This window comes from Pinus tabuliformis, chromosome 6 (genome assembly GCF_031772625.1).
Source record: "Pinus tabuliformis cultivar Carrire ecotype Pingquan chromosome 6, CPIR1, whole genome shotgun sequence".
NCBI classification, from domain to species: domain Eukaryota; kingdom Viridiplantae; phylum Streptophyta; class Pinopsida; order Pinales; family Pinaceae; genus Pinus; species Pinus tabuliformis.
In genome coordinates this window covers 100,621,721-100,633,115 of record NC_142292.1, presented here as the reverse complement: position 1 = coordinate 100,633,115, position 11,395 = coordinate 100,621,721, and the positions used below count along the sequence as shown (strand labels likewise).

The window sequence follows — 11,395 nt, the reverse complement described above, 5'->3', positions numbered from 1 at the left end:
AAAAAAATTCAAACAAAATATTAAGTTTATACTTAATAAAACCATAAACATAGAAGTCCAAATCCCCGTCAAGAACCAACTATTTATTTTGGTTCTCGTATGCATATGGAAAACACTTGTCCAAAACACTCCACAAAATATATTGATACTATTTACGTTTTAAACCAAGATATTTGATAATACCCATTACCAATTTAAATTAATTTTCAAAGGGAGTTGTTTTTAATATAATTTTTTGGATTTTAAGGTTAAATTTTGATTTGTGTTATTTAAACTGGTTTTTTAATTGTATATTTAGATTCCGCACCCTAAAAAAATTTTAAAACATTTTTGATTGTGCAGTGATTACCTATCAAACTTGTAATTTCAATAAATTATTGCATGATTTTAGAAAAATTTGGCGATTAAAATTAAATGATTTTTATGGTATTCAATTATTTCCTTAAAAAAATTCAAACACTTTTATAATTAAATTTATTAAAAAAAATTTCAAGATTTAAAATTTCACCATCCACAAGGAATTGTGGCATCAGGACTATTTAAAATTTCACCATGCACAGGAAATTGTGGCATCAGTACTTTTTCTATGTTCGTTAAATAGTGAAGTTCCAACATTAGAAATTTTAAATTTCTGTCCTAACAACCATAAGTGGCCAGCCGTAACGATAAGTCGCTGGTCTATCCAGCGATCACTGCACAGAATTTATATATATAAAATAATTTAACTTTAAGTTTAACCTTATTTTTCTCTTGAGCAAAAAAGTAAGTGAAGCAGACATGTCTTTATGAATCACAATCAGTTGCAGTGATTAGCTGCGAATGCAAATTAATAAGGCTACATTTATTTGTTACAAAGAATTGAGAGATGAGTAAAGGAACGATAAATCTACGCAAAACGGCTCAAATAACACTCGACGGATGTGTATTCAACGTCGGGATAGAGAGTAGAAGCCTCCAGTTGGTTGGATTGATTTAGGTCAAAGTTGGCGAGCTCACCCCTGTAAAATATATGGTAAAATATAGCCATCTCCACTTTCCTCTGAACACTCATTGATTCATCTGCTCAAACACATATTTCATCATCTCATTAAGTTATCACATGACATCAACAAAAATAATAAATTGAAGCAACCAATTCCAATTTCAGTGGGTTAGACGTACCTTCCATTGGAGCTAACCAGTCCTCCTCTGAGATGGGCATCTTGTGCAGAACCTTTCCACATAGTTTCTCCCAAATCTCCACCACCTCCCTCTGAGATAAAATGTTTTTAGGTGGGCGTATATATACAGTCTTGTTCACCGTTTTTGGGTCGTCCACAGTTTTCAGTGCATATATTGCGGCATCATCCTCGTACACCCAAATGACTGTAATAGTGACATCAAATGTTACAATCGGCGATTGTATTCAGATAATCAGGTGCAGTGAATATGTGCATCGTGAATGTGATTGTGCCCAAATCCATTACAAGTATGGAAAATTATCAGACGACAGCATTTCAAATTTCTAAATCCAATATTTTTCTTCCACAAGTATATTTTAACCTTAGTATGAGTTAGACTATGTTTTATATTTTATGCATCTAGTCATTGAGATGTCAAAATTCAAAAACTTTATAAATCCAATATCTTTTTCCACAAACCTAATTAATATATTCGATGGATCTAGTTATTGAGATGGCATGTAAAAGAAATTTCGGAACACATTCAAGTTAAAAATGCGATGGAAATCGGAATGCAAATAATAATCCCAATCACCCAAATAAACAGCCCGACAGCACCCATAAATGTCAGACATTTTTGCAGGTTGCATTTGTGCTTGAAGACATTTTTGCAAGTTGCATCTCAACGTGAAGATAGAAGGTCTAAAGTCAGATGACAGCAGCCATAAATGTCAGACACTTTTGCAGGTTGCATCTGTGATTAAGACATTTTTGCAGATTGCATCGCAGCGTGAAGATACAAGGTCTGAAATCAGATGCGAACCATTCAGAAACCCAAGAAAGGAATTTAAAGAATTTAAGTACTTAGGTAAAGTGATATGGGCAAGCATTAATTCAACAACCTTGACCACACTCTAGAAACATGTGCGCAAACACTTGCGTGACTATGATCACACTCAATAACAACATCAAAATTAATTTCGCTCTGTCATGAATTAAATGTAAAATTGTCTTTTGAGTTATATATGAATGTAAAATTCATTTTGTAGGGGTTAGACTGTGTAGAGAGGTTAGAGAGTAAGAAGTAAGAAAAGAGCACAAGTCTCTGTGGAGAAAATTGTGGAGCAATTTTTGGTGTGTTGCTCGTAAGCTACTGTAAAACTTGTATTTAGTTATGAATGAGCTGCAGTCTCATGTAGATGTATTTTTCATGTTCAAGAAATGAATATTAAGTTTTAGTGTGTTGCTCCAAACCTATCGTGTTATATTTGCTGTGAGTGAATGAGCTGCAACCTCATGTAGATGTATTTTTCATGTTCAAGAAATGAATATTAAGTTTTAGTGTGTTGCTTCAAACCTATCCTGTTATATTTCCTGTGAGTATTTATTAAGTCTCTGGATTAGTTCTGAGGTGCGTGAGATTCAAGATTGGGAAATAGTCTCCCGTTGTGGGAAGGTAGCTGGGAAATAGTCTCCTGTTGTGCGAAGGTAGCTCTGCGAAATCAGCTTCACGGTGCACGAACCTAGTTTCCCTAAAGGGTTAACTCTCTGCCTCTCCCATTCGCGAAAATGAAAATTAAATTCATCAAATATTTCTAACATGGTATCGAGCAATTTAAACTTTGTTAGTGTAAAAACAAGTGTTTTTACTAACAGTGAAAATTGTTTAGAGCACATATTGTTATTTTAGCATATTTACCAGAAAGTAAAAAGTTTGTTTTTACGCTCAAAAATGGCAACATCAAGCACAAGCTTGACTAATCCTCAAATAGCTCAGTTCAATGGCAAAAATTATGATTATTGGGCTATTACAATGAAGGCCCTCTTTTCTTCTCAAGACATTTGGGATTTGGTGGAGAATAGTTTTCAAGAACCAACAGATGCAACAGCATGCAATGCCTTATCTCAAAAGAAAAAGATGTGTTAAGGGACATCAAGAAGAAGGATTCAAAAGCCCTGTTTTATATCTTTCAAGCAGTTCATGAAAGTATTTTCCCAAGGGTTTCAGCAGCAATGAAGTCCAAGAAAGCATGAGACATCCTCCAGACAACCTACCAAGGCATGGCAAAAGTCAAGACGGCAAAGCTGCAAATGTTGAGGAGAGATTTTGAAACACTTTGTATGAAAGAGTCTGATAATATAGACTCGTTTTTTACACATGTAAGTGGGCTAGTTACTCAAATTAGGTCTCATGGTGAGACACTTGAGGAAAGAAGAATAGTTGAGAAAGTTTTGAGAACTCTGCTAGCAAGGTTTGAGGCCATTGTTGTGGCCATAGAAGAGACAAAGGATCTCTCACAATTCACATTAGATGATCTTAATGCATCACTAATATCTCATGAACATAGACTACATAGGGCAGCAAGCTCCTCATTGGAGCATGTCTTCAAGACCCAAGTATCATTCGGTCAAGGTCGAGGCAGAGGAAGATCATATGCTAGAGGAAGAGGAAGAAGATCACACAAACGTGGAAGAAGCAGCCCTTCAAGCTCAAATGGAAGAGGCAACAATCAAAATCCAAGTCAAGGCCGAAGCCAAAATCAAGCACACGGTCAGAGCTATGATAAATCTCAAGTTCAATGTTGTTACTGTAAGAAGTATGGTCATTATGCAAATGAATGTAGAAAGAAGCAATATGACATTAGTAACAAACCAAGTGTAAATTTCACAAGAGAAAATCAGAACCATGATAGCATGTTTTTAGCTTGTAATGTAGCACAAGAAAAACAGAGTGATATATGGTATCTAGATTTAGGGTGTAGCAACCACATGTCAGGAAACATAGAAATGTTTTTTGATCTAGATGAAAGTGTGAAATTTGAAGTGACATTAGGGACTGATAGCAAAGTCTCTGTCATGGGAAAAGGAAGAGTTAATATCCTAACAAATAAGGGGGAGAAGAAATACATCTCTGATGTTTACTTTTTCCCCGATCTGAAACATAATCTCATGAGCGTTGGACAGCTCATGCAAAAAGGCTACAATGTCTTCTTCAAAAATGATGTGTGCACAATTTTGGATAGGCCTCCAAGTAGACAGTTGATTGCAAAGGTTCAGATGACAGACAATAGAATGTTTCCCCTGAAAATAATATCAGATTTGCAGAAAAGAAGGTGCACAAGCACAACTATTTATGTACTCACAAGAAAATGGAAGAAAAGGGGCAGCTGTCGCACAAGTAAACTTTCATGCAGAGGTAAGAGATGAAAACTAGTTATGGCACTTGAGATTTGGACATCTCAACTTTGGAGGTTGGAATCTGCTGCATAGGAAAGGCATGGTGAAGGGTTTACCACTCATAGAAAAACCAAACAGCATATGTGAAGGATGTATCTTGGGCAAGCAACATAGAGAAACATTTCCAGCAAGAAAGTCAGTGAGGGAAAAGGCACCTTTGGAGATTGTCCACTCAGATTTATGTGGACCAATGCAGACACCATTAGTTGGTGGCAGTCACTATGTATTGACCTTCATAGATGACTACACAAGGAAGACATGGGTCTTTCTCCTAAAATAGAAAAGTGAAGTGTTTGAGCGCTTTTGCCAATACAAGGCTCTTGTTGAAAAGCAAAGCGGACATTTCATCAAAGTCCTTAGGACAGACAGAGGTGGAGAATACATCTCAAATAACTTCCTTCAATTTTGCAAGGAACATGGAATTCACAAGCAGTTTACAACAAGATATACACCACAGCAAAATGGTGTGGTAGAAAGGAAGAATAGGACCATTATGGAGATGGCAAGGAGTATGTTGAAGGCAAAGCATTTGCCAAATGACTATTGGGTTGAAGTTGTCGCTTGTGTAGCATATATCTTGAATAGATGTCCAACCAAAAGCGTCTAGAACATCATTCTAGAAGAGGCATGGAGTGGAAGAAAACAAAATGTCATTCACATGAAAGTTTTTGGATGTGTGGCTTATGCACATGTCCTGGATGAGTTGAGAAAGAAGTTGGACAGAAAGGGGGAGAAATGCATATTTGTTGGATACAGTGATGAATCCAAGGCATACAAACTCTACAATCCATTAACCAAGAAAGTAATAATCAGCAGAGATGTGCAGTTCATAGAAGAGGAAGCATGGGATGGAAGTTTAGAAAAAACAATCAATGTCAAAGCATTCATACCACATGAGGACAAAGAGGAATTAACAGCAGCAAGTAATTCCTCAACAGTGACTCCCTTTACTCCTATTCAAACGTAGCAAAGCAGACAGCAAGCAACGCCATCAACAAATAATAGGTCAGTTTCACGTAGCCAAGTAATTGCTTCTCCAAGCACACTGCAAAGCGCGACACCAAGTGACATATCAAGTCCATCTTCAGCAAGCACAAGAAGGCCAAAATTCAGAAATTTAAGTGAAATTTATGAGCAAGATGAAGTTGATAGTGGCACAGGTCTGAATTCCTTATTTGCATTATTTTGCCATGTAGATGACCCAATCCACTTTGAAGATGCAGACAAACAAGAAAAATGGGTTGCAGAAATGGAGGAAGAAATAGAAGCAATAGAAAGGAATGACACATGGGAGTTAGTGAGCCTTCCGAAAGCAAAACATGTCATTGGAGTGAAGTGGGTCTATAAGACCAAAAGAAACATTGAGGGAAAGATTGCAAGGCACAAAGCAAGGTTAGTTGTCGAAGGATACAAGAAGCAGCATGGAAGAGATTATGCAGAGATATTCGTGCCAATCACGGGGATGGAGACAATGTGCGTAGTTGTGGCGATTGCCGCGCAGCGTAAATGGATAGTGTATCAGATGGACGTAAAGTCAACGTTCTTGAATGGAGTGCTGAAAGAGGAAGTGTATGTCACGCAACTGCCTGGTTATGAGATTGAAGGACAAGAAGACAAAGTATATCGGTTGAAGAAAGCTCTTTATGGATTGAAGCAAGCATCGCGCGCATGGTACAGTAGGATAGATGCTTACTTGTTGGACAATGGTTTTGAAAAATGTGACGGTGAGCCTACTCTCTACATCAAAGAGAGCGAAGGTAAGATTCTCATTGTCGTCTTATATGTAGATGATTTGATTTTTACAGGCAGTGATGATTTCCTCATCGCTGATTTCAAACAAGTCATGAAGAGTGAATTTGAAATGACTGACTTGGGATTGTTAAGATATTTTTTGGGCATAGAAGTGAAGCAAACAGAAAATGGAATTTTTATCTCTCAAGAAAAGTATGTGGCGAAATTTTGGAGAGGTTTAAAATGCAGAACAGCAAGTCCGCACCAACTCCAACTATCATAGGGTTGAAGTTGAGCAAAGAAGATTGTAGCAGCAATGTCAATCCGACATTATACAAAAGCATGATAGGCAGCTTGATGTATTTGACTGCCACTAGGCCGGATATAATGTATGCAGTAAGTTTGGTGTCAAGGTTCATGGAGACACCCAAGGAGACACATTGGCAAGCAGCGAAAAGGATTCTGAGGTATGTCAATGGGACAAAATAGTATGACGTGACAATGAGTGGGCAGGTAGTGTCGATGATAGAAAGAGCACGTCAGGATATGTTTTTCATTTGGGTTCCGGAGCCATTTCATGGGCTTCCAAGAAGCAGCCAATAGTGTCACTGTCAACAGCAAAAGCTGAATATGTCGTAGCAACAGTAGTAGCGTGTCAAGCAGTTTGGATGAGAAGGATGTTGAGGGATCTTCGTCATGACCAAGAGGGCGCGACAACTATTTTCTGCGACAACACCTCAGCAATTTCATTGTCAAAGAATTCTGTCTTCCACAAAAGGACCAAGCATATTGATGCTAAATATCATTTTATTAGAGAGTTGATTAACAATGATGAAATTGTGTTGTAGCACTGCAGGTCACAGGAACAGCTTGCTAATATTTTCACAAAGCCATTGGCAGGAGAAAATTTTGTTTATCTCAGAAACTGTTTGGGAATTGTCAATGGCGGTAGTTGTGATTAAGGGGGAGTGTTGGAAATAATAATCCCAACCACCACAATAAATAGCTCGACAGCAGCCATACATGTCAGACACTTTTGCAAGTTGCGTCTGTGCTTGAAGACATTTTTGCAGGTTGCATCTCAGCGTGAAGATAGAAGGTTTGAAGTCAGACGCGAACCATTCAAAAACCCAGCAAAGGCATTTAAAGAATTTATGTACTTAGGTAAATAGATATGGGCAAGCATTAATTCAACAACCTTGCCCACACTCCATAAACACCTGCGTGACTCTGATCACGCTCAACAACAACATCAAAATTAATTTTGCTATGTCATGAATTAAATGTAAAATTGTCTTTTGAGTTATATATGAATGTAAAAGTCATTTTGTAGGGGTTAGACTATGTAGAGAGGTTAGAGAGTAAGAAGTAAGAAAAGAGCGCAAGTCTCTGTGGAGAAATTTGTGGAGCAATTTTTGGTGGGCGCGTAAAACTGCAGTTACTGAGTTTTACTATGTTGTGTTGCGCGTAAGTTACCGTAAAACTTTTATTTACCTATGAATGAGTGGCAGTCTCATGTCGATGTATTTTTCATGTTCAAGAAATGAATATTAAGTTTTAGTGTGTTGCTCCAAACCTATCGTGTTATATTTCCTATGATTCATTAAGTCTCTGGATTAGTTCTGTGGTGCACAAGATTCAAGACTAGGAAATAGTCTCGCGTTGTGCGAAGGTAGCTCCACGAAATCAGCTTCGCGGTGCGCGAACCTCATTTCGCGAAAGGGTTAACTCTCTGCCTCTCCCGTCCACGAAAATGAAAATTAAATTTGCCAAATATTTCTAACAGAGATGGCCAAGGCGCTTGAGCACTTAAGGTTTCTAGGGTCTCCATGGCTCTGCCCTTACATCCTTGCTAACATACTACTAAATGAAGGCCTGTAAAACTGACCACGCGCCGCTAAGGAAGAAATGAACGAAATGGCAAGGGGAGAGATTCCCTCCTATAGGAACATGAGATCCTCTCCTATAAGAACATTGCCGCGGGAGAATCGAGCCACCATGGAGCAATTGGCAGCAGTGGAGGAAGAGGTAAAGGAATACTTGTCTTGGGAGCTAAATGGGAAGCAGGTTTGGGGGAAAATGCCTACCAAGAGCTGCCAAAAAACCAAGATTTGTTATCTCGAACAACAAACTAGAGGAATATTGAAAATACATGAAGGATCATGCCCTCATCTGCAAGTTCATTGGGGCATGGCCGATAGAGAAAGAGTTGATTAAATGGATCCAACAAAGATGGCAACCAAAAGGCCACATCGATCTCAAGCTTGGGGCAAAGGGATTTTTCACAATGATCTTCTCAAATCTGGAAGACAAAGAAAGGGTTTTCGAAGATGGGTTGTACTTTTTCAACAATGCAGGACTCTTCATTAGGCATTGGGAAGAATGCTACAACCCAAATCAGGAGAAACTCTTGGTTGCCCCAATTTGGGTTTGGCTATTCGGCTTACCAATGGACTTCTGGGATCCAGAGATCTTAGAAGGAATCAGGAACTCTATTGGCACCTTTGTTAAAGTGGCAGATTCGACAAGAAAAGGCAGATATACTTCCTATGCCTGGATCTGTGTTTACATGAATATTACGGAGCCACTCCCAGATTATATAGAGCTGGAATATCACGATGAGATATGGCCACAACCTTTAGACTATGAACACATACCTTTCAGGTGTTGCCGATGCCATGAATATGGCCACTTGTTCCAGGCATGCCCCCTTAATCAGAAAGAGAACTCCACTACGGAGAGAAGGGTAAGGTAAATGATGACAAAGGAAGATAGTGAAGGGTTTCAGGAGGTGCAATGGAGAAAATGGAACTAGAGACTGCCAAGGAACTAGAAAGTAAACCAAACTGAGAAAGAAAAAAGACCCCATAACTGATTTTTGGTGCTATAGGGGGATGACATGGGGGAGCCCACGCTAGACAACACCTGGGAAACGGGAGGCCAAAAAGGTAGAGAATCAGAGGGAAACAAAATGAAGAAGATGAAGACAGAGGTAGATCAAGGAACAATGGATACCGAGCAAATGGTGGAACAAACCCTAATGGAGATTGATAACCAGAAATAGGACATAAGTGTAGAAGAGCAAGTCATGAAGCGGCTACTACATGAATGGAGACATTTGGATGAAAAATTCACCCCTAAAGACCAGAAACAACTCTATAAGGACACTTTTCAACAATATAAAGACAAACAGGGCTTAGCGATAATCAACCAACCAGACCATTTAGGGTCCCAAGTCAACCAAGGGCAAGAGGTGGGAATAAAAGGAAAAGGGGGAAAAAAGAGAAAGGAGAACGATGAATGAATCCATATAGATGGTTGGGGAGCTGTTGGTGAATTCTGGAAGAGTATTTCCATTGTCAGAAGTTTTCCATCAACCCCTAAAATTGTTGATTTGATTATTACTACCTGGAACATTAGAGACCTCAATAGTAGAAGAAAATAGAGGTACCTTAAAGAGAGATTGAAAAAATACAAGCCAAGTATTATGACAGTACAGGAAACTAAAATCAGTGAAATAAAACTGAAAGAAATTATGAAGCACTTTAAGCCCAAGTATCAGATCATGGCTCAGGATGCCAATGGCAGCACAGGATGGCTGGTGATTCTCTAGAACTTGAAGAAAGTTTGGTTTGAAGATTGGGTCAGCTTACCAAGAATTCTCATAGGAAAATTTCAAAATATAGGATCCAATGAATGTGTTTTGTTTACAGGGGTATATGGGCCTCATATCCCTGGAGAAAGAGGAGCCTTCTTACAAAAGTTGGTAAACCTGAGGAACCTATACCCAGAGGACTTGTGGATAGTGGGAGGGGACTTTAACATGATTACAACCCTAGGGGAAAAAAAGGGAGGAATGAGAAGGGCAGATGCAGATATGGAAGCCTTCAGTGAAACCATAACAAATTTACGCCTCGTTGATATGCCCACAATCAATGGTGTTCACACTTGGAACAACAGAAGAGGAGGGACACATCAAATAGCATGTAGATTGGATAGGTTCCTACTCTCGGAGCAGCTGATAAGCCGAGATATTTTTATAGAAGCCTCGATCCTCCCATGCATGGGGTCAGACCACTGGCCAGTACGAATGGAGGTGGACCTAAAAGCAAGACCCAAGAACTGCCCCTTCAGGTTTGAATCCTTCTGGCTCAGAGACCTGAGTCTCCTTAAAAAAATAGAGGAATGGTGGACATGAAGTGAACAGTAGGGCAGAAACAGTATGCACACCTTCCAACTGAAACTTAAAGAGCTAAAGAAGAAGCTCAGGAAGTGGAATAAAGAAGAATTTGGACACATTATCAAGGATTAGAACGAGATAAGCAAACATATGGTGGAAGTCCAACAACAAATTATCCAGGAAGGGAGGTCTGACGAACTGGTCTGTGAAGAAGGACTGCTAATAAATAAGATGGAGGAAAGAAGAAAGCAGGAAGAGATTCTTTGGAAACAAAAATCTTGGGTCCATTGGTTGGGGGAAGGAGAACGAAATACAAGATTCTTCCACAAAGCTATGGTGCACCATCGTCAGCACAACATAATATACTCCTTAAGGGACGAGGAAGGACAATGCAAAGTTTAGCATGAGGAGATGGAAGAACTCTTGGTCAACCACTTCCAAGACCTTCTCTCAGAAACCCCTGAGAATAGAATGGGAGCCACTCAAAGAATCGCGCAGCACATACCCCATCTAATAACTCATGACTGGAACATGGCCTTGATGTATGCAGCTACCCTAGAAAAAGTGGAAGAGACAGTCAAAGGAATGCAGAAGAAAAAAGCCCCTAGACCTGACGGGTTCACCACAGAACTCTATCAAGCCACCTCGCAATTCATGGGGCAAGAGATCCTAGAGATTGTGGAGGAATCGAGATGTAACCAAAAGGTATGCCCCAGTCTAAATTCTACTTTTATAGCATTGATTCCTAAAACTGTGAAGTGTAAAGATCCTCAAGGATTTCCGCCCATAGCCTTATGTAATATCATTTACAATATTATTTCTACTCTCATTGTAAAACGTCCGAAGCCTCATTTCCCCAACCTCATCTCTCCTGAACAAATAAGATTTTTTGAAGGTAGACAAATCCTTGATGGTTTCATCACGTCTCAAGAAGTAGTCCACTCTCTTAAGACCCAAAAGATTCTTGTTATGGTTATAAAGTTGGATTTATCCAAGGCGTTATGACAGACTCAATTGGGGGTACCTGACAAGTATCCTCAAAGCCTATGGCTTCACAAATATGGATAAACTGGATCTTGCCATGATA

At 39.1% G+C, this 11,395-nt stretch overlaps 1 pseudogene across 1 annotated transcript in view; it reads right to left on the bottom strand.

Annotated features, from left to right (window-relative positions):
• Positions 1 to 788: 788 nt before the first annotated feature.
• Positions 789 to 11,395, bottom strand: part of LOC149257452 (bifunctional pinoresinol-lariciresinol reductase 2 pseudogene) — an 11,941-nt pseudogene continuing 1,334 nt past the window's right edge. The window contains exons 2-3 of the transcript XR_016247292.1: positions 1,162 to 1,365; positions 789 to 1,059 (exon numbers count right to left, since the gene is read on the bottom strand). The product of XR_016247292.1 is annotated as a bifunctional pinoresinol-lariciresinol reductase 2 pseudogene (transcript). The remainder of the gene's footprint in view (positions 1,060 to 1,161; positions 1,366 to 11,395) is intronic.